This window comes from Syngnathus acus, chromosome 11, assembly GCF_901709675.1.
Source record: "Syngnathus acus chromosome 11, fSynAcu1.2, whole genome shotgun sequence".
Taxonomy (NCBI): domain Eukaryota; kingdom Metazoa; phylum Chordata; class Actinopteri; order Syngnathiformes; family Syngnathidae; genus Syngnathus; species Syngnathus acus.
Window position 1 is genome coordinate 4,357,360 of NC_051096.1, and position 21,200 is coordinate 4,378,559.

The window sequence follows — 21,200 nt, forward strand, 5'->3', positions numbered from 1 at the left end:
TTTTCAAATTCTATTTATTTATTCATTTATTTTTGTGTGTGTCTAACATCAGCTGGTTCACGCCATCTCATTTAATTTGTCATTATCGAGCCACATTTCACGGCACGAATGTATCTTTGCCCCTCGGTATTTCGTATCGCACACATTAAGGTAATGGATATCATTTCACTGTGACAAATGCCCCTGAGGGTGTAGTTGAATTTAGAAAATCAGAAGAAAGAAAAAAAAAGTGAAGAAGATGGATGTCAACGTGTGGTGAGGACACTCAATGGAAAATGTGGGAGGGCTTCTTTGTCGCTTTGGCACATAGACACACACCGCTCCGAGTGTGACACATGTGGCCCCGGCGAGCAGGTGCTTCGGCCATAGAGTGAAAGAGAGTATGAAAAATTGATGTGGCCTACTTAGAGCATCTGAGCAGAGACCGTGGCGAGAGAGAGAGAGAGGGCGCTACGGCGGAATGATATTAGATTTTAGAGTCAAGCAAAGCGTATCTTTGCCTCCTTTGTGCATCACATCACATTGTGTGCACGCAGTTTTCTGCAAAAAAGTTGAAGTACTTTTTGCCCGCAGTCCCACATAGCTCTCATTAGCCCATCTCACACTTTTTCAACACTATTTAACCAAGTGCGGACTCTTTAGCTGCCCCCCTCCCCAACTATTGAAAGGCGATGGGGGAGGGGGAGTCAGCACAACGGAAAACGCTGCATGTTAATCAACGCTCGCCGACTCCACGACAAACAGAGGAAGCCTCCTTATCCCGTTTTCTCCGAGGAATATGCTAACGACCAAACAAGGATTTATTTATTAGCGGTTATTGCATGTTGCCGAGCATATCGGTTGCGGGATTCATGCTGTCGTCAGCAGTTGGCTTACTGTAAAATTCACCTTCGCAAAACTTTCCCATTAAGTTGAAAGCAGCGATTCTCACTAATTAAAAACTTTGCGCAGGGATGCAAAATCCGTTCCAGGGTCAGTTTTTATGGGTCGCACATTAGAGTAAAAGGCTTTATGGCAATTTTATTACTCATCAACCAGATACTTATGATCTTGGCAAAGGGATTTTTAATTGATGTTTTTTTTTTTTTTAAATAAATGAATATCTCCTTAATCATCCGATTAAATATGCCGACTTCATGTTGACCCCAGATGTATGTTAACAGATTTGGACCTGAATATTTTATTTAGGGCTTGGGAAAAAAGACGTTTCAGATATTCTGGAAGTAATACCACCATTATTTGGACTTTGAAATATGAAGCTGGAAGTCTTTTGCTCCAAGCCATTTGCCTGCATACTTTATTTTGCTGGAGGATTTAATAACATATACTGACTCAACCTTGAAGTTAACAGAACATGTCGCTAATTATTTTATATTTATCCGCGGACCGTGTGGAAACTATTCAAATCCACGCAAAAACACCTTCATGTTTTAAGACCTAATTGTCACCGTGACCCGGCATTAGCAACAAAGACAATAAGACTTAAGAAAAACCAGCTGACAGATGGTGTTAACTATAAGTACAAGAGGGTGACCTTTAAAAGTTTTCATTGTTGCAAAAGAGCAGAAGAACTTTTGGGATGATGTTGGTGAAATAATGATAATTAAGGTGACTTTTCTTCTGTAGGTGGGTGGGGGGGAGGCACAAGAAATATTCCACTGAAACTTTCAACCAATCCAGCATTTCAGAACGTGAGTCAAATGACAAGAGGATTTGCTCGCATGTCTTGCCCAATCTCTGCTTAAACCAACGTGCCTCTGAGGAAGAAAAGTTCATTTTGACATGAGGCGCAAATCTAACAGATGGAGATGTAGCTTGCGTGCGAATCCGATGGGTGTGGATTTATTTTGCAGTTCCCTAATGAAAGCCAACACACGGGCACAGCTCATTTCTCCAAATATTTCTCATTTCAGTTTTCACCATCCATCTCCCTTAACGATGCAAAAAAGATATTGATAACTCTCAAATGTCGAGCTGTTTCTTTAAATACAAAACATAATAACTCACAAGTAACCAGTTAATCCCCTACTCCAAGTCTTTTCCTTTTTTTCAAGATGCTGTCCCTTTCCTGACTGCCCATTTAAGGATTTAAAAAGAGCTTCTTCAAGGCGTAGAGAAAATAATCCACTGTTTCCATAATCCTGCGTGGATGGATGCACTCAAGCCATCATTTGCACACATATGCATATTCAAATCAGGACACAGGCACGAGTACTTACACACACTTTAAACATGCTGCAGGCCTTCCTGGATAGTGACAAAATGACGTGATGGAGTGGACAGTTTACTTATGATAAACTAACACGGTTTCTAAAACTCCAAGCAGGTAGTGTGAGTACAAACAATTTTTAGCCAATTAGCACACGATTATTTTCCGTTGTTCACGTCTCCCCGTGATCTTCAAGTGTCAAGAATTGCACTTTAAGTGTAAATTCAAGTGGGAAAGGTACGTCGAAATGCTCATGGTGTACGTTTTGGGGTTGTAATATCACACTTGAAGTTGTGATCAGATCGGAGTTGAGGTAGCAGCAAATTGAGTTCAACGAAAGAGAAAAGCACCAAAAGGAATAATACAAAAGTTAAATGAAGCTTCGGAATGATTTGTTGAACCACAGCTAGCTAGCTAGCGTCTTGAATCAAATATCAGTCAAACAAATGGTATTCTGAGGACAACTATTTTGAAGGTTTGAAGATAAACAATAACTCCGCATTACACAAACAAATACCGTATTTTCCGCACTATAAGGCGCACCTAAAAACCTCCAATTTTCTCAAAAGCCGACAGCGTGCTTTATAATCCGGTGCGCCTTATATATGGACCAATATGGATTCGTGGATGAGGACCAATTTATTAAAGTACGTGTTTATTTTGTGTGATATTAACGTTTGAGCAATGTTGAGTTATTGATATATTGTTATTGTTTTCACTATTTCGAGTGTTACTATATTGTGATGTGAACGTTTGAGCAACGTTGAGTTATTTATTCTATGCGCTTTATAATCCGGTTTGCCTTATATATGGACAAAGTTTTCAAATGGGCCATTCATTGAAGGTGCGCTTTATAATCCGGTGCGCCTTATAGTGCGGAAAATACGGTACATCTGAACCACAAAAGGTGTGCGGTTGCCCAACCTAGTTTGCATGTTTTTCTGTGTAGGAGCATTTATGCGCAGGCACAAAAAGGGCAGGAAGGCTCCCTGAAGGAAAGACCTCATTCCGAGGCCTTGCCTGTCGATATTACTGCTACAAATCAGGGCTCGCCACTGCTGAGAGGAGCAAATACTCACACACAAACACACACACGCCGACTCCACTGGACAAGGGAATTATGACCAATCTGCCTGTTACTGCTCCCCTGCCACTTTAAACTACATGAGAGTCGTTGGAAGGCTCTCAGACTTATTGAGCATGTACATTATATGCTGATGCTCGGGTCCGTGTAGCAAACATGGTGCAGGGTGGGGAAACAGATGTGAGCAAATATAGTAAGCAAAATTCGTATGTTATTGCCACTATTCCTTTTTTTGCTTTCAATTACATCATTGCAAGCAGCCACGGAAAAGTAGTGCAAAAATAGTACGTCTAATGTTTTTGTTTCTCCACTGTATTTATAACTCCAGTATGGTTACGTATTAAACTTTAAAGATGTAGTCGAAATGACTTTTGGCAAAACAGAACATTGGCAATTATTTCTGGAAAACTGACAAATGGGGATGTAGGAAGTTAATTTCCATGCTGAAGTAAGAACAGATCTGAAAGTTGAAAGACCAAAGATAACCGAGGCCAAAAATAAACTAGCAGAGGGAGCCGGATTGGAAATGTTTCCCAATCGTCATACTTAATTAGCATCTTGTTTTCTAATCAAGAACCATATCAAGTTACAACTGATAACATCCCTGTGATAACAAAGGTAAAAGAAAAAAAAAAAAGGTTGCAAGCAAGTCTCAAATCTTTTCAGGGACTGCGCCAGAGAAAGTCATTTTAACGCCTTTTGGGAATTTACTTTTCACTTCTCACCGTGATCCCACTGGCGGACCGCAAAGGGCTCAAACTCTCGTAGCGAGATCTTTGTTATCAGCCATCCATCTGTTCCACAAGCGCAAGACCTCTGCTGACATGGGGGAATTGAGTAAGTGGAAGAAACAAAGACGGGTGCGACAGATAGTGAGAGATCAACAGAGTCTTAGCACCAGTGGTGATAATGTGACTGGATGATTGGTTGGGGTGTCAGACGAGTTTGTGTCACAGCCGTGTCCATCTTCACACAAAATCAGACAGCCCCCCAAAACTCAATATTCCGACATGGCTCTATACTTCCTAAGCTTCAATACAGAAGACATCCAAGTGGTCAATCTGGATGATGACATCACAGGAACTGAGTATTATATTCCTCTACTTGACTGAAACGAATACTTTTGGCATTCTCGCAGACTCTACCGCCCTTGGTCATTTTCCGGTCTTTGATTTTTCCCTATGATTAATTCATAACTACGTATTTTCACATACAGAGACACGTAAAACCACTGTTGGCCATCCGCTTTCAAAAACTTTGAATTGTTATGCATGCCCCGTCGTGTTTTGCTTATTGCCACTTCCCACGGTTTAATAAAGGCATCTTTATAAACGGAATAATTCATCGGCCGAAACGGCATCGTTGCCGGTTTGTTGACAGAAGCCTGTGATACCGTCATAAGACCGTGTTCATTACTTTTTAATGAATACGTTATTACTACTTCTCTATTCTGAGTGTGCTACGTGTTTGATAGATTCAAAAAGAAGCACTCCAGAGTCGAAGGCATCAAAAGGAAGAGCGCGGCCAATGCTGACCTCTGGAGAAGCTCACCTTCACCGGGTCAAATCTGACCTTTGTCTTCCTCCTGCTCCAAGAAGGCTTTGATCCGTGGCGAAACGGCCGCGCTGGGCTTTGGTGACGCAACGGTCCTCTTGGAATTGATTTGGTTAAGGAGCCATTTGTTTTAATTAGCTAATGAATGGAGCTGGTTAAATTGGATGGATACTGGGACGAACATACGGATTGGCTGGAAAGCGAGTCAAATTGAAGCTGCCACTGAGTGCGTGTTGTATAATTTCATCTGGAGAAGATTTGGATTCAATTATTTTATTTGAAAATCAACTAATCGAGTTTAAATGCTCTTCAGAAGAGCTATCAGAAGCGTGATTAACAATCATTCCATGACGCGGAACTAGCGAGTTAATGAAGGAGAAGGAGCGGAACAAGAGGAAAGACCAAAGGCACAGCTGGAGAGGCTGAAGATGAACGGCAAGACAAACAGATGGTTTCAGCTTTCTTGCTTCGGGCATTTCATATTCACAGAAATCAGTGGGAGGTTGAAGCGGGGAGATGAAGATGATGAGTTCAAGTTGTGAATCTACATTTGTGTTTGCAAAAATACGAAGGACTGGTACGTCGGAGAGAAAAGTCAAGACTGACATTGGATCATGTCAGAAAATATACGGAAACAGATCTGGAGGTTAAAGGTCACCGCTTTTCCAGACTTGGTTTTTACCAATCCCCTTCTGGCATCATTGTCTTCTACCTGAACAAGAAGTTTCTCACCAATGACAGCAAATGATTCAAACAGAAACATCACTGGCCCGAAATCCTACGATGGAGTAGCGGTAAATATCTGATTGACAGCCTATTTCCCCTCTGGCACTTCACTTGGACACCCGCACACATTGATACTTTGCCAGGTTAAATGGGTAGTGAATGATGGATGCTCGCGCCCATCTGCTCCGACCCGAGAGACAGCGGAGGACTCGTTCGGCTCAGCGAGCTGCGGGTCCGTCGTGACGTTTGAATACAGTCGACGCCTGGACGAGATTTGCGTCTAGAGAGGAGAGCGTGGACTTTATTAAAAAGCCTCGTGACCTCCGCCGAGGTGATCTTCATTCCCGGTATGCTAATGAACGATGTGTATTAGCCGCGGTGCTCCCGAGCTCGAAACGAATCTGTTTTTTTCTCCAGAGCGGGCACCTTGTCATTTTAATTTGTTTTAATTGCCGTGCTTGTGCCCCGATGCAAATGGACAGCTTGATGCTAACTGTAGCCACTCCAAAAACACTTCTACATCATCCAGTGAGACGACTACACTCGATCTGCCTGAGGGAACATGCTAGGATGTTGTGTGACGAAACGGGGAATCTTAGTTCTTATCCTGTTGGTTCTGCCTTGTTGGTACCTGCAAATGCCGCGTCACAGACTCGTCTAATCCGAAAAAGATCCGGATGATGCAATCCGAGCTCGCTCATCTTTTCATCTCTCCTGCTTAAGACGTCCAGAAGGTTAACGGTGGAGTGTTATGCGGCGGATAGCTTTGCCCTTTATAACAAAGAATCGGTGCCAATTAAAGACGATGAGTACGCCGATGGATTGACCTAAGAGTGTGTGTGTGTATGTCGGGCTTTTTTCTCGCCAGGCATCTCACACAAACACACGGTCTGAAAATGTCAGTTATTCATCCGGGGAGGACGCATTTATTCAAATATTTGCCCGTATTGCCGCTTCCTGCTTTTCCTCCTTCTCCCGTCTCGCAAACTATTTATTTTGTGTCATACTATATCCCCAATGTTTCACATGGCAGAGTTCGGTCGCTAAAAAAAAAAAAAAAAAACGTCACAGCCGCTTTGTATTGTTTCCCAACACAAGAAGGAAAATCACTCGGAGCGTTTTATGGAAGATTTATTTTTTTTTTTTGCTAGTTACGGCTGCTGAGGCAATAGACCTTCATTGCTGGTGTTATTAATAACCCTTTTCATGTCGGGAGTGTGCATCGCTACTGCCTCACATTATTCCGAGCTTTACGATTGTTGTCTTCTGGATCGTTACATCGGAAATATACGTCATAAAGATAGATATTAGTCGCTCATCCATGACCGATTTTACAATCTTTGATTGTAACGTTGCAGTTTTCACTCATAACAATTCTTGATTCTTGTGTACATTATTTTCCTACTGCTAAACATAAATTGCACAAAATCATTTTTGAAGTCTCCATTTTTTTTTTCTTGCTTTAGCCCTATTTCAGTTCATATGGAAAAATACATCCAAGGTCACCTTAAGTGGAAATCTGGCTCACTGGATTACAGTTCCCACTGTGTGTTCAGAAACATTTTTATAAATGCCAACAAAGTCATGCTGCTTGAATGATCCTGATATCTCTTTTTTGAAATCGTATCACGCTGCTACCTGGATGCAGACTCCAAAATAGGATTTACTCCCCGGCTTTTTTTTTTTTTTTTAAACTTTTCCAAGCTAACAGTGGCACAACAAAAAAATGGCTTTGAGGTTTTGCGGATTTCTTTTTGTTTGTTTCCTTGGGTTGAAGGCTGAAGCTCATATCTTTATGCACAAAAGTACGCTACAATTGATTTTTTTTTTTCTTTTTAAGATACAAAGGACATTTTGAACCTATAGTAAGCAACGATCCAGCTCCATCCAATCCATTTTGTAACCACTTTTTTTCAGTCTTGGTACTGACTTCATTTCTGCAGTGGAGAGTAAATTCTTGACATCATCTCGAATAAAACATAAGATGAGGACTATTCGGGTATTCTGCCCATTGCTGATATGTGCATTTTTTTTTAAAGCCATGTAGCTCCCACGGGCAGGTTAGAGAGTCTGCTCAACATTTTTCCTCCTCGCAGCAAAACGACACCCGAAGACCCTTAAACAATTGTGTGGGGGAAAAAAAACGACCCTACAAATGAAAATTGTTATTTAAGCTGCCGGCAATGTTGTCGTGCAACAATCAGGGCGGGGACCTTCCTCTCAGAATGTGAGTGCATAGTAAATAGCGGTGTGCACAACTCGCCCTGGCACAACTCCCAAGATATGAAATATTAATGAGACACGAAGAGGAGGGGTATGAACTCGTGACCTCATACTTCATAAAGAACCATATATGCACTATTCGGCTTGCTGTGTTTCTAACCATGTTTGTGTTATGTGAATGTAAGGATGCTGGTGCGGTGATGTTCTCATGTAAAATGCATGTCACTAAGTGCTGTCACAGGACAAGAAGCATGCCAAGGCGGTGAAGCAAAAGCGGGGGAAATGTTATGCAAGGCTGAATCTCATGACATGGACCGTACATTAAGATTTTACTCAACTTTTCCAAAAGTTGTTTTGCCAGCAAAACAACGACGCGAATTTTAAAAGAAGCTTACAGTTGGACACATGAGATCATGTTCCGGCTAGCTTTAGTGAAAAGATAAACACAAGCAGAAATTGAAAGTGTGCAAAAAAATAATACATTTTTCAACAAGATGCAACACTTTCATTTCATCATTTGAATGTCCTGAAGGCAAATTGGGAACAACGCATCAATCGGCTTCAACTAAATACTCAACCGTGATGTTTTACCTCTCGACGAACCCCCTCAATCACATTTTGCAGTTCGGATTCAACGCAAATCTACTCGTTGGGAATGCAAATGAGATTCCGGTTTTGCTGTGTCCACAAGTCAAACCTCTCAGGCAAAATAAGTAGTCTTAAAACATGCCTTGAGTTCATGAAAAAGACTAGCAAGGCATCCAACAGTGCCCATTTCACATCCTCCTTTTGTAATGTGCCATTTGAAGCGCCATTGTCATTTCCCCGCAAACTGTTTGGTAACATTTTGGTAACAACAATCGTTTTTTTTCTCCCCACCCATTGATTCCTGTGACATTGGTGCAAACAGCCTTTCTGTAATGGAGAGAATCCTGTTTGGTAGAGAATACCTTTTCTTTTCATTGCAAGTCTTAATGCACCGAGATGGATTCCATTCGATCAGAGCGGCTCCGTAACAGCGGGGGCTTCACAGACCAAATTCTTTGCTAATCCCTGTATTGCTTGAGGGCTACAAGCGGAAGCGAGGTGGCATAGCGCACTGGTGCCACATTTCGGAAGGAGAGAAAATGAATGTGTCACTTTCCATTTCTACTTCCTGTTTAATTTTTTTTGCTTGTATTATTTGCGACTTTTGCTAGCATGACGATGTGCAGTTGTGCAAGAAAAAAATATTTGTGTGCACACTTGTAACCTTTGCATTGGAACACACACGCAGAACATGCATATGTAATTAGTATGTAAATAATTGGTGGTCAGATTTATATGCGTAATTACGGCGTGGTGTGTATGTGACATGGCCACGTTTTTTATGGTGCGTGCTGGTTAAAGACTGACACACACATTCTGGCATTTACATGCTTGTAATCGTTCAAATTTTTCACGTGTCAACACAGCTTAAGCCAGAGGTGGTTTATTCTGCCGAGGAAGAGAAAGAGTTGGCCTTTTTATCAAAATGAGATTTGGAAAAAAATGTTGAAATAGTAACCATAAATGAAAAAAAAACTTTTTTTTTTACGATGATGACTGATGAAGGAAAATGAGAAGTCTTGGAGGTTGTGTGGAGGTCATCAGAGGAGTTGGCATCGTCACACAGAATAACATAATCACCTCTCTAATGAGGCGGTTGCCCCACGCTGGGGGCCAACGGAGCCCACAGCAGCCCAAAGCTAACAAATCACACACACACTCACACACACACATGCATGACGACATTTAATTAATCAGAGGAATAGAAAAGGGTGAGAGGAGTCCAAACTGCGACATTCTTCCTTGTCAAAAATCAAAGCCGCCGCTGTGCTTTGCACTCTGTCTCCTAATTAGTACCCAGCCATGGCTCGCTTTCTTTTTTCTGCCTTGTGTGCTTGTAGGTGAGTTTTAACATTTACACAGAGTCTCAGCGAAAGGAAGCCTTTTGTCTTGGAGATTGGTCTATGGCAAATGTGAATCCAAAAGCACTTGGCATTTATCAAAGTGGTAAAATCTCATTGAAAAGACATATTGGGTTGGGTTTGTTCTTGTGTTTCGTGGACTAAAAATGTTTTAAAGCAAAACAGCTCTGACAAAGAGAGCACAGTGGTTATTACAGCCCAACTTTAATAAAAGCCAATCTTCTGTGTGTACATGCAACGAATTAACGCAATGTGATGTTTGTGAGTCTGGATGTGTTTGGTTTGCCCATTTCCTGCATTAAAGGTCACCGGAACATTTGCTATTCGGCAACAAAAAAAGATGGAGAAGGCACTGAGTACAAACCTCCACCAAGGCTCAACGATAATGCCAGATGATTGTACAGAAGAAAAGAAATTGGTCCATTTGGGCTAAGAAAAGTAAAGCAAAAAAAAAAACAAGAGTTGTGAATTGGAAGTGTGCTCTTCTGCTCTAATCTTGTTGAGGTGGTGGTCAAAGTGACCATTTGAATCTGGACAAATGAGGAAAATAGTACATTTTCTGTTAAAAAAAAAAAAAAGAAAAAGACCTAAATGTTTAAAATGTTGCTTAGGTGGAAATATAATTTATATTTGAAGCTATTTTTTAAACATAAGTTTCAGTTTATTTATTTATTTAGTTGTTTATCTATCTACTTTATTTATTTATTTATTTATTTATTGTTTACATTTTTCCTCACTGTCCCACACCTTAACAAAATGCCATGTAAACATTTTTCTGCCTTCATTCTAATCCCCACAATCCGACAAGTCTCGATGTAACTCACTTAAATCTCACCGACGCGTGACATACACGTGGAATAATTCCGCTCGTTCCCGTCAATGGATGAGCGGCTGTTTGACAGTGTCCTTTTTTTTTCCGTTAATGTGTCCTTGAACAGTATCTGACCACAAAAGATGCGCGTTTCTTTTTCGCGGCTGAATTTCAAGCTTTTCAATATTGAACTCTATTGCATTAAACCAAGGGGGGGGAGTCTAAAATGTCTGAATCTCTCTGGTGAAACAAAACCACATTTCACTCACTGTGTCACCTTCAAATCAAGTGGCTTGTGCACTAAAAATAGTAAAAAAAAAAAACTAAAAAAAACTCCAAATAAGTTAAAAGGCATCTGAATGCTTCTTACTGGTGCAAATCAGGCGGCAATTAAGGTCCCATTTGTTCTCTTTTAAACACGCACTGCAAAGTATTTTCAAAAGGGACTTTGTGGGGGAGAAAATGTGAACGCGCTTCGGTGAATATTGCAGGTGCAAACACAGTCGAGTGGTAAAAAATGAAATCATGAAGGCTGACTCACTTAAATGAGCAAAAGCAACAGCAAAGGGACAATTTGATATTTATTTCTAGCCCCGGCCTTTCTCCAGCGTGACAGAATTAGCGAGTGGTACTTTAGAAAGGATCTTTTGAAATAAGCACAGATATTTTTTTTTTGGAGTGCTGTTCGGGAACAAAAGGTTTTGATGTAACCATTACAATAAGTCTTCTTAATACAAGCCAAAGAGTGGTTAACTGGAACACGTAAGAGGGAGCATAGAACTCCCATTCTGGCCTCTGTGCACCTCAGAGCTAATTTTAAGATTCCGTTTATTGTCCTCAAATGTCTAAAAGGTCAAGCGACCTTGAGCGAAAGCCTATGACGTGGTCTTGGATGACACCTTAACCTTCGCTGGTGCCACATTACCAATAATCTGCCACTAATGGACATCCTCTTCATTACCTTGAGACAGTCTATTGGGAACGATCTCATTGTTTGAACCCGAAACACAATTACACACACACACATGCACACACAGGGTTAAAAAGAGGATGCATCATTCCGTTTTGTAATCAGTGCTCAGCCAGTATGTTTGTCTAATGATCTGTAATGCATTAGCAAGCAAGGGATTTGGTTTCAGGGGTGAAAGGATCCAGGCATTAAATTATATTCTGGGGATCACACCAGTACGAAGTTTTGAGCGTTTTCTGACACCCACACACGCATGAATCTTTCACAGGTCACACTGCGAGTAATGACAACGCGGATGATTACACGCAACGTGCTCTAGGCGAATCAGTGTGACTTCTGGATTTAACAGCGGTGGCGGACTGAATTCATCATCAGTTTCGTCGTTCTTCAAGTCACCCGCTTGTTAATGGCGACTGACATGGGGCAACATTTTACGCTGTGTGAACTTGTCATGTTGTGCCCTTGTGGGGACACGAATATGTAAAGCGGTCGGTATAATTGCTGGAAAATGCAGATTTGATGAACGAAAGAGAAGATAGTTGACAGCATCCAATACAGATTTAATAGAATACCTCATTACAGAGATAAACCGCATTAAGAACTATATAAATATTTTTCAAGTCAAAATGGAAAAACAAAACTGTGAATTCTGCCTGGCAACAGATCTTGACTGGTGATTGTGACTAGGACATGCTATTTTTCTCCTGTCGGGTTGTTTGACCCTGACTACCGTATTTTCCGGACTATAAGGCACATCTAAAAAACCTAAAATGTTCTCAAAAGCCGACAGTGCGCCTTATAGTCCGGTGCGCCTTATATATGGACCAAATTCCTAAATTTAAACTGGCCCGAAGCATTGTGTCATGAAATCAATCATAAGTGGCCCACTGAAGACTATGAATCATGAATCAAAAAGGCTATGGATCATTATTTTGTGATTATAAAGTAATTTGTTGCGTCTGAAGTTGAAATAAAAAAGATAAAATGGAGAATGATTTGATTTGGATTAAATATGATGCATGATGCATTAATGGTGCGCCTTATAGTCCGGTGCGCCTTATATAAGGACAACGTTTGAAAATGGGGCATTCATTAAAGGTGCGCCTTATAGTCCGGGGAATACGGTATATATTATATACATAACCTCGTGATGAGGAAAGAAGGAAGAAGAGTTTTACTTATATCTATGACTTATGCATGCAGTCCAGTGGCACCTCCTCCTGCAGGCATGCCGTTAGCTAGTACAGTCACTTGATTTGTTTACAGTCAGAACACATAGCTAGTACAGTCACTTGATTTGTTTACAGTCAGAACCCATCAGGATAAGAGATTTTATTTTTAACCAGGTCATGTTAAGGCCAACAGTTGAACATGGAATATCACACACTGAAGGCTGACTCAAAATATTTGTTTTGTGCTCAACAAACACAGCGAACAAGTGCTCCCTGGATGAATAGTCCCTGATCTTAAGATGAGGCACTCATTGTAGGTCAACATGCCAGAAAGCAGATGCACCATAAAGAGGCTTAGCAAAATTAATTAAGGTGACAATGCAAAGTAGGTGACACCAGTGGCATAATAATGTTTTGCTTTAGAACGCTCAGTTGCTAAATTCAGTCTTAATATTACGCCACATGGAAACTCTCAATATATTTTTACGTGATATTAATTTAGTCGGATTTTTTTTTAAAAATGCACAAAAAGTGCCTAATTCAAAAACATTTTTTTTTCTCATGTGTTTGAAAATAAGAAACATCTCCGAGAAGGACATAGAGGGATTTAATTCTAATTTGAGGTTGACTTGATAGAGAATATTTGGGAGTGAGGGAAGAAAATCTTCAAAGACATGACTAATGTGCACACAGGCTACCAGTGAAGCAACTCCACCCTGTGTGATAACACATTAATGCGATTAAAATCCCTCTGTACTAGCTTTGATTGATCGGACGTGCAAGTGTTCGCTATTTTTTCTTTTTTTTAGCTAAAATAAATCTTCTGTGTTCCCTTGAAGCCAGATGAATGCTACCTGACTGCAGTGGTTAGATCAAATCAAACCGGTTCTCTGCTGGTCCTGGTATGATCTGGACAGACTGCTCAGCCCTGTGGGGAATCCTTGGCGCATGTCTGGCCCTAATTAATGCCCCTTCGCTGCAGCGTCTTGTTGGAGTAGGAGATAGAGAGTGAGTCAGTAGAGAAAGAGCCCATTAAATATTGATTTTATTTGTATAAATACCCGCAGCTTTAAGCCCAGCGTGACCCTTCTTGCTGGCTTTGCATCGTTCTGGCTGAAGCAGAGAAAATTGTGTGGATCTCCCGCAATGCGACATCATGCTGACCCCTCCTCCTCCTCTTCCTCAGTCAAACCATCACAAAGGCCAATAGTTGTGACTGTAATTCATACCAATTATTGCCCCATCAGCTAAACGTTGATTGTCTGGGAAGGTACGAGAAGAATAGCTTGGCGCAAGAGGCGAAGTACTGTAGTCTTACTCGGTGATACTCTGGACATGATGACCAAGAGACAGAAAAATAGAGAAGATAATTACTTTCTGCTCTCTCTCTATTTCTCTCCACACTTGGCTGTCTCTTCTTCACGTTGGCTGCAGTCCCGTTTAAGCCGTCAGTCATTTTAGAAAATGCCTAAATCCATGCGAGTTGGCCCTGATGAACTCCACTCATCATGCAGAAGATAACCAAGAATCTATTTACTCCGCAATTATATAAAGTTGTGGTGTATTGAGTTGTCTTGTATTACTGGGAATACCGTGCACTTTGTAGGGTGCAAGGATTTGCGCCTCCACGTTTATTAACGTTGATCTTTTTAATTCATTTATAACTATGCACCTTCCCCAATGCCTTTGTAATGCAAATGTTTCAGTCTGCAAGGGCAAACGTGACAGGATTAAAAAACAATTTTGAATAATATACACTGTCGATTGTCATGGAAACGCCACGTCGCGATATTCGGATTTTTTTTTTCCAGGAATGTTGGGTGAGATCAAATATATATATATGCAACAAGATGATTTGTGTGCTAGCCAAGCTGATCAGTGTCCATTCGGTGGGCTATGTCACAGTTGACCTATATTAGATGAAAGCAGCTGGATCGGTGGCCTGCAGGGACCGCAAAGGAGTTGTGTTCTAATTATCTCTGCAGCTAGCTAGCAACACATCACTCAATCTCTCACATGGCTACACACACAAACTCCGGCGAATCAATGGAAAGCATCTGCCGCGGTCCCGCACGGCCGACATGACGCCTATCAAAGCCCATTTCAAAATCACACGTTCAACCTTTTGACCTCACCGGGGCGCTGCGTTGACTTTGATTCTTCCCGATGCAAGCTAATCACAAGGAGATCACTGATAATTTATTGGGAATTGAGTCATCTTTTTGAACCGGTTATGGTGTGTGTGTATATGGGCCCTTGTTGCCATGGAGATGCAAGCCCTCACTTTCCAAAGGGCGTGTGTCAGAAGCATAGAGATGAAAAAAAGCCCAGAGAACTCAAGGCGGCTGCTTATACCAAAAGACAGCTACAGTATCTCACAAAAGTGAGCCCCCGCCCCCCTTACCTTTCATTTGAAACATCCCATGATTATTATGAAAGAATGTTCACACCATCATTTGCTCTGATCATCCATTCTTTTTATGACTCCTGGAATATGCTACAAGTGAAGCCAAGGCAGTCAAGGAAAAGGGGGCGGAGCTTTTTCAGGTATCACCAGGGACCCATTTACAGGTCAGACTACAAGGGGAAGTGTGCATTTACCATTACAGCGAGCGAGAAATGCTCTGTCGGCACGTATCGGCTTATGTGTAGCTTCTCTGAACTGTCTTTTTTTTCCCCCTCTCTCTCTTATTTTACAGCAGTGGGACTGTGAGTGAATCATAAACCTGGCTGATCCTTCCCCCCCAACAACATGGAGCGCCATTTCTCGATGAGATTGTGGTAAGTAGCCTATATGCACACGCACACCGGCGTTCAAGTGTCATTCCCGCTGCTTGTCGTCACCTAGCACATATAAATCCCTCTTCTGCCTACCGCGTCCTTGAAATTCATCCCCTGGAGGAGTGCGCGAGCGAGCCCGATGGGACCTCTCAAGGATTAACCCGCCGTGTGTGAAGTAGCTCGAAGAAAGTGCACGAAAAATTCACGCTGCTCAGCTTTTAGCGTCTTAGGTGTGAAGCAGAGTTGTTACCCTCTTGCCGTTTTCTGCTCTACAACTGGCCGTATGTCGGTTTCTCCGGGTCAGCGGTCACATAAGCGTTATTCTTGAACGGCCACAGTTGATGGAGAATAGAGAGAAGCATGTCTGACAAGTTGGAGCTGGCACGATAGTAAATTGAAAAATAGCAGGCGGGGCCGACTGGCCCGAGGTTGTACCGCTATTCTTAGCCATAAGTCTACTCAGTTTTTTTTTTTTTTTCTTTCCCTACCCATCACTGCTCCAGAGCCTCACAACATGGAAATCTGGTGCCTGGAAGCACAATGCATCCATCAGCTCGTGTGTAATATAATTCTTTCATTTGGGTTCACCACTGATTCAATCGTACAACCTTTATTTTCATCGTGGATTATATTTGGAAATTGACTGGACGCAAATACAGCAATGATTTCAATTTTTGTGTTGCCATGTCAATCTAATCTACCCAAGGCCTTCAGAATTCCTAGTGGAGGCCAATGTGACAATATTAACAATGGGACAGTTTCTTTGAAAAATCTGATTTTGATGACGTCAGCATTTTTGCAACCTCTGACAGGCTTGGTCAGGGCTAAACTTCAGTTTCTGGGATTTGTTTACTTTTTTATTTGCTCTACCATCTGGTATTTGAATGCTCAAAATTAGTCTTGAATGATCTTACAACAACTAAAAACATGAAACTCTGGTGACTTTAATGCAAGAAGCATCTGTGGCTTTTGTTTTACCTGATTTCTGGGAGGAATTTGAACTATGCATCAGAAGCATCTCATTGGGAGGCACATTAGTATGTTGATTGTTGAAGACAACAATTTTGATGAAGTCAGCCTGCAGTAATAACATTTATCAGTTGTGTTTTCTCCTTTGTTCAGTGCGGCTTATCAGTTGGAGATAAGAGAATTGGTCTGGAAATTGTTTTCTCTGCTACCGCCATCCTGCATGTGTTTATTTTCAACTTCACATAGTATCAATGCTGTTTAAATTTAAAATAATGTTTAGGTTCAAGTCGGGTTTTTGAAGGGTGAAAATGTGCCGCATTCACTTTCGGGCTACTTGTATAAACAATAAATCTATCTTTGTCAAATGCTGTGGTGCTTTTTTTTTTTTTTTGCACTGCGGCAGATACAGTAAAGAGATAGCAAAAAGGCCAGTGTGATAAATGTGTTTGGGATTCTCAAAACCCTCATCTGATATTACATTTTTGCTATGTGGCTGCAAAAACTTTGTAAACAGAAATGGTTTGCACCTATACTCGGAAAACGTTTCAAAGGCTTCCCTTGTTCGCTCGCCACTTTCTACCAGTATATCTGTTTGTCCAAACATTCAGCACTGTCAAAGAGAGAACGTATTGATTTTTTGTTTGGAAGTGAGAGAGGAGACACAGTCCAGGCAGAGTAGAAAACGGCAAAAAACTAACTCTCCAGGAGACATCGAAGAATCAATGTCTTGCTCAAGGGTACTTTAGTTGAGAGGGTACACCCTAACCTCCTCGCAGTTAGCAGTAGCCAAATGAAAAATAACGACTCATCACGATATAAAATCCGCTCTTCGGCTTTGCAATCAAAACTAATTTTCTGTAAACACCAGTCATACTTCTCTCCGCTTGTCCATCTTTTCGGTGTAATTCATTCTCACGGCCCTCTCTTGCGACGTTACGATGATTTATGGCTATGTTTTATCGGCGTCGAAGCGACCGCTCGTCTTTTCTGAACTACTCCGGTCTCACGGCATCGAGCGGGCGCGTAACAAAACGAAGGGCGGGCGGGCGGGGGGTGGTTTGATCGTCTCGGCCTTCATGTGCTTTAATCAAAGCCATCCATCACGTGCGGATAATTAGACAGCGGCATAGATCTCTCGGCCACGTCCCATCACTTACATGTGCGCACCTGCATGAACACTTACTATCCTTTCTGTACAGATGGAGACGGAGAAGCAATCAAAAATGACGAGTCACAGTCATAGCCATAGTGACACCATCCAGTTATAGCCGGTCTGTCACTCCGGCCAATTAAGCGCCGGATTAACAATGCTGATCTGAGAGCTTTGCTTACTTAAAATCACTGCGGCAAATAGCAAATATAAGCCGAGCCTTATTAGAGATGCCTGGTTCCCCCCGGTTTATTTGCTTTGGGATTTTTTTTATTTATACTCTCAAATCACCTTTCCCCATTGAATTGAATGGAAATGCCACAAATCCAACCTTTCTCAGAGTCATCATAATGCCTGTACAGGCAGATGGTTTTATTTTGCTCTCGAATTGGATATTGGTAGTACGATGTGAGACGTGTGTGTCCACTACAAGTTGATGCTTCTGCTGACTAAGACCGCTTGTCCTTTCTCCCCTCACACACTCTGTGATTGATCACGAGCCAGCGGTGAGGACGCGGCATGACTCTGTTCTAGGGAAGGTGAAAACTCCCTCCATCTTTGATTTGTCATTCCCGCAACACCATTTCGCGCACAATCACACACAATGGGCGCCTGAAAACAAGAAAATCACATCCCACCCTCTCGATGTGTCGTAATCGCCTTATCGCTTTTTCCGCTCGCAGTTCTCCTGGCCGCGTTTCATTCCCGCTTGTGACTCAGTCGGTGCAGGTAATGAGACGGTTTGAGTCTAATACACATGGCCTCGGAACAAAAAGATGGTGAAATACAAAAGGTGTTGTTGTGAAACTTGAAAGGTGGGGGAAGACGGACTGTGTGCGTGTGTGTGCATGCTGCTTACGGGATCATGTTCATTTTAAAGTGTGTGTGTCTGTGTGTGCATGTGTGTGTGCTCTGCGTCCAGGGGGAATTGAGGGCAGTTGGAAATTGTGCTAGCCTCTTGCTCCCTGCCATTCACAGCTGAAATAACATGTCCTTGACACACGACCACACAAATATCTTGATGGATGGAATTTTTAACATCCAAAGTGTGTTCGCCAAACTCTTCAATCTCCTATTAGAACAAATATGATTTCATTGCCTGGATATTTCTCCTCGGTATCAACATATAATTGCATTTTTTAGTAAGGAATATTTACTGTATTTTCCGGACTATAAGGCGCACCTAAAAACCTAAAATTTTCTCAAAAGCCGACAGTGCGCCTTATAGTCTGGTGCGCCTTATATATGGACCAAATTCCTAAATTTAAACTAGCCCGAAGCATTGTGTCATGAAATCAATCATAAGTGGCCTGCTGAAGACTATGAATCATGAATCAAAAAGACTATGGATCATTATTTTGTGATTATAAAGTCATTTGTTGCGTCTGAAGTTGAAATAAAAAAGATAAAATGGAGAATGATTTGATTTGGATTAAAAATCTGACATGATGCATTAATGGTGCGCCTTATAGTCCGGTGCGCCTTATATATGGACAAAGTTTTAAAATGGGCCATTCATTGAAGGTACGCCTTCCAGTCCGGTGCGCATTATAGTCCGGAAAATACGGTAATCATATTAAAACTAAGTAGCAGGAAACAATACATATTCAAGCGTGGTAGTGATTTGAGAGTACGAGCAGTGATGTCAGCAAACCTCTAGAGACACTGAGCATGAATACGCACTCAGGCGATCAATTATTAATGATGTTTTCTCACTGGGAAATAACACACTGGCTCGCCGAATGACATAGTAGCTGTGACTGTGATGTAATGGCCAGGCACTATGTGAATTGGCCTAAAGCCATATTGATGGTATGGTTGCCATGGTGAGCATGAAGTGGAAAGCAGAATGATGCAAAGCATCTTCCCTGGGTTAAAAGTAGTCAATTTTAATATTTTCTAGGAGTGTGCAACTGCCTGACAGAAATGTGATGTGTTTTTTGGGGGGGTGGTGAAGAAAAGATCATTTTGTCATATCGCAACTAACACATCACCCAGTGAGCAATATTGCAAAAATTATCATACAAATTAGTTTCTCTGGAGATGAGGCTTCAAGCTTCTTGAATTGTCACTGTTGCTGAGAGCAACTAAGAAGCTTTCACACGCATAGTTTAGCCCCTCTGCCCTCTTGTTTTTAACGGCGCCACATAGTGCCAATACAAAACAAATCGCTCAAGTTAGAGGACTTGCTTGTCAATCGTATCTCAAAGCAGTTTTTCAAAAAATGTAAAACCAAAACACTACCAATTAAAAAGTCTATTTTTAAATAATATTTTTTAATATATATAATAATACATATATTATATATTTATATTTATATTATATATATATTTATAATATATTATATATATAATATATTTGTATATAATTATAAAATAATAATTATATATATATATATAATTTATATATATATATATAATTGTTTATATATTTTTTGTTTATATTTATATATATATAAACATATATATGTTTTTTTAAATATGATTTAAAAACATATTTTTTTAAATAATTTCAAAGTGAGCTGCCTGCCTTCAATGTCACCCCTGTTCTCACGTATTTTACATTTTCCCCCTCCTTTTCACTCGCAAACTTCTCTTCATATCCTCATTCCACCCCTCTTCAGTTCTTATCTCCATTCCCCCGACTGTTCTGAGACACTCCAAAGCTCTTCTTCCCTCATTAACTCTCTTTCATGTGGCTGCAGTTGACAATAACTGGTTTGGAGACAGTAGACAATGGGATCAATGGGATACAAGGATTATCCCTGGCTCATACCCGACGTTGCCGCCACACCCGCTCTGCATTCCGCCCGCCATTTCTTGTCCCCGTCGCTCCCTCCGAGGGTTAGCGTTTGTCCTTTCTTTCCCCAATCTTTTGTTTCATAATTAATTCCGGGTTCTTATTTTAACCTCCATTATTCATTAACTTCCACTTGAGACTGGCGAAAAATCCTTTCTCACGGAGCTAAGAGACGACTTGTGAATTCGGTAATCCTATCAGGATGGCATACCTGGTTCTGCAAAGTGGCGGTGACGTTTGATTAAAGGGCTTGACAAATGTGATGTCAGCTCTTGAGGAAATCAAACTGTGAAGTGCTCGAACGCGGTAGACGGACGATGAGGATATGGACAAGCCTTTTATTTCCCTTGAGAGAAGTCATTTATTCTATTTTTTAAAATGCATCCTCACTTAAATTTGTTCCTTCTTTATCCACCAAAAATCTCCTTCAAGAAGGCGACAAGCAAGCAAAACTTCCAGTCACCCAATTTCACCTCACATAGAAGACCACGGGTATTTTTTTTCTTCCTCTCACTGTTATCCAATCTCCTTGTTTTCCCCTCATCGGTTTCGCCATCTGCTTTCCGCTCATTTCATTTTTGTCCCGAAGTCAGTCCCTTCGCAGTTCCGGCTCAGCCCGCCCTTTCTCTGTCATCTCATCCCTCTAGATAGGACTCTCGGGTTTCGGTTCCAGCACTGTAATTCACTACCAAGTTCACGTCGAGGGAAGGAAACTGTGTGTCGATACGGTTCGAAGGTCATCTGATAAATTGTGCACTCGATCTTTTCATCAAAAAACAAACCTCGGACCATTCCCACATTTT

General features: G+C 41.3%; 2 protein-coding genes across 4 annotated transcripts in view; one reads left to right on the forward strand and one right to left on the reverse strand.

Annotated features, from left to right (window-relative positions):
* The window catches only part of LOC119130840 (tissue alpha-L-fucosidase-like), a 57,986-nt gene that overhangs the window by 12,674 nt on the left and 24,112 nt on the right, over positions 1-21,200 (reverse strand). The gene's annotated exons all lie outside the window — the stretch shown is intronic.
* Positions 1-21,200, forward strand: part of dlgap3 (discs, large (Drosophila) homolog-associated protein 3) — a 52,108-nt gene that overhangs the window by 11,050 nt on the left and 19,858 nt on the right. For all 3 annotated transcript variants that reach the window (XM_037264773.1, XM_037264771.1, XM_037264772.1), the window contains exon 2: positions 15,398-15,479. The gene's annotated coding sequence lies outside the window, so the exon portion shown is untranslated. The remainder of the gene's footprint in view (positions 1-15,397; positions 15,480-21,200) is intronic.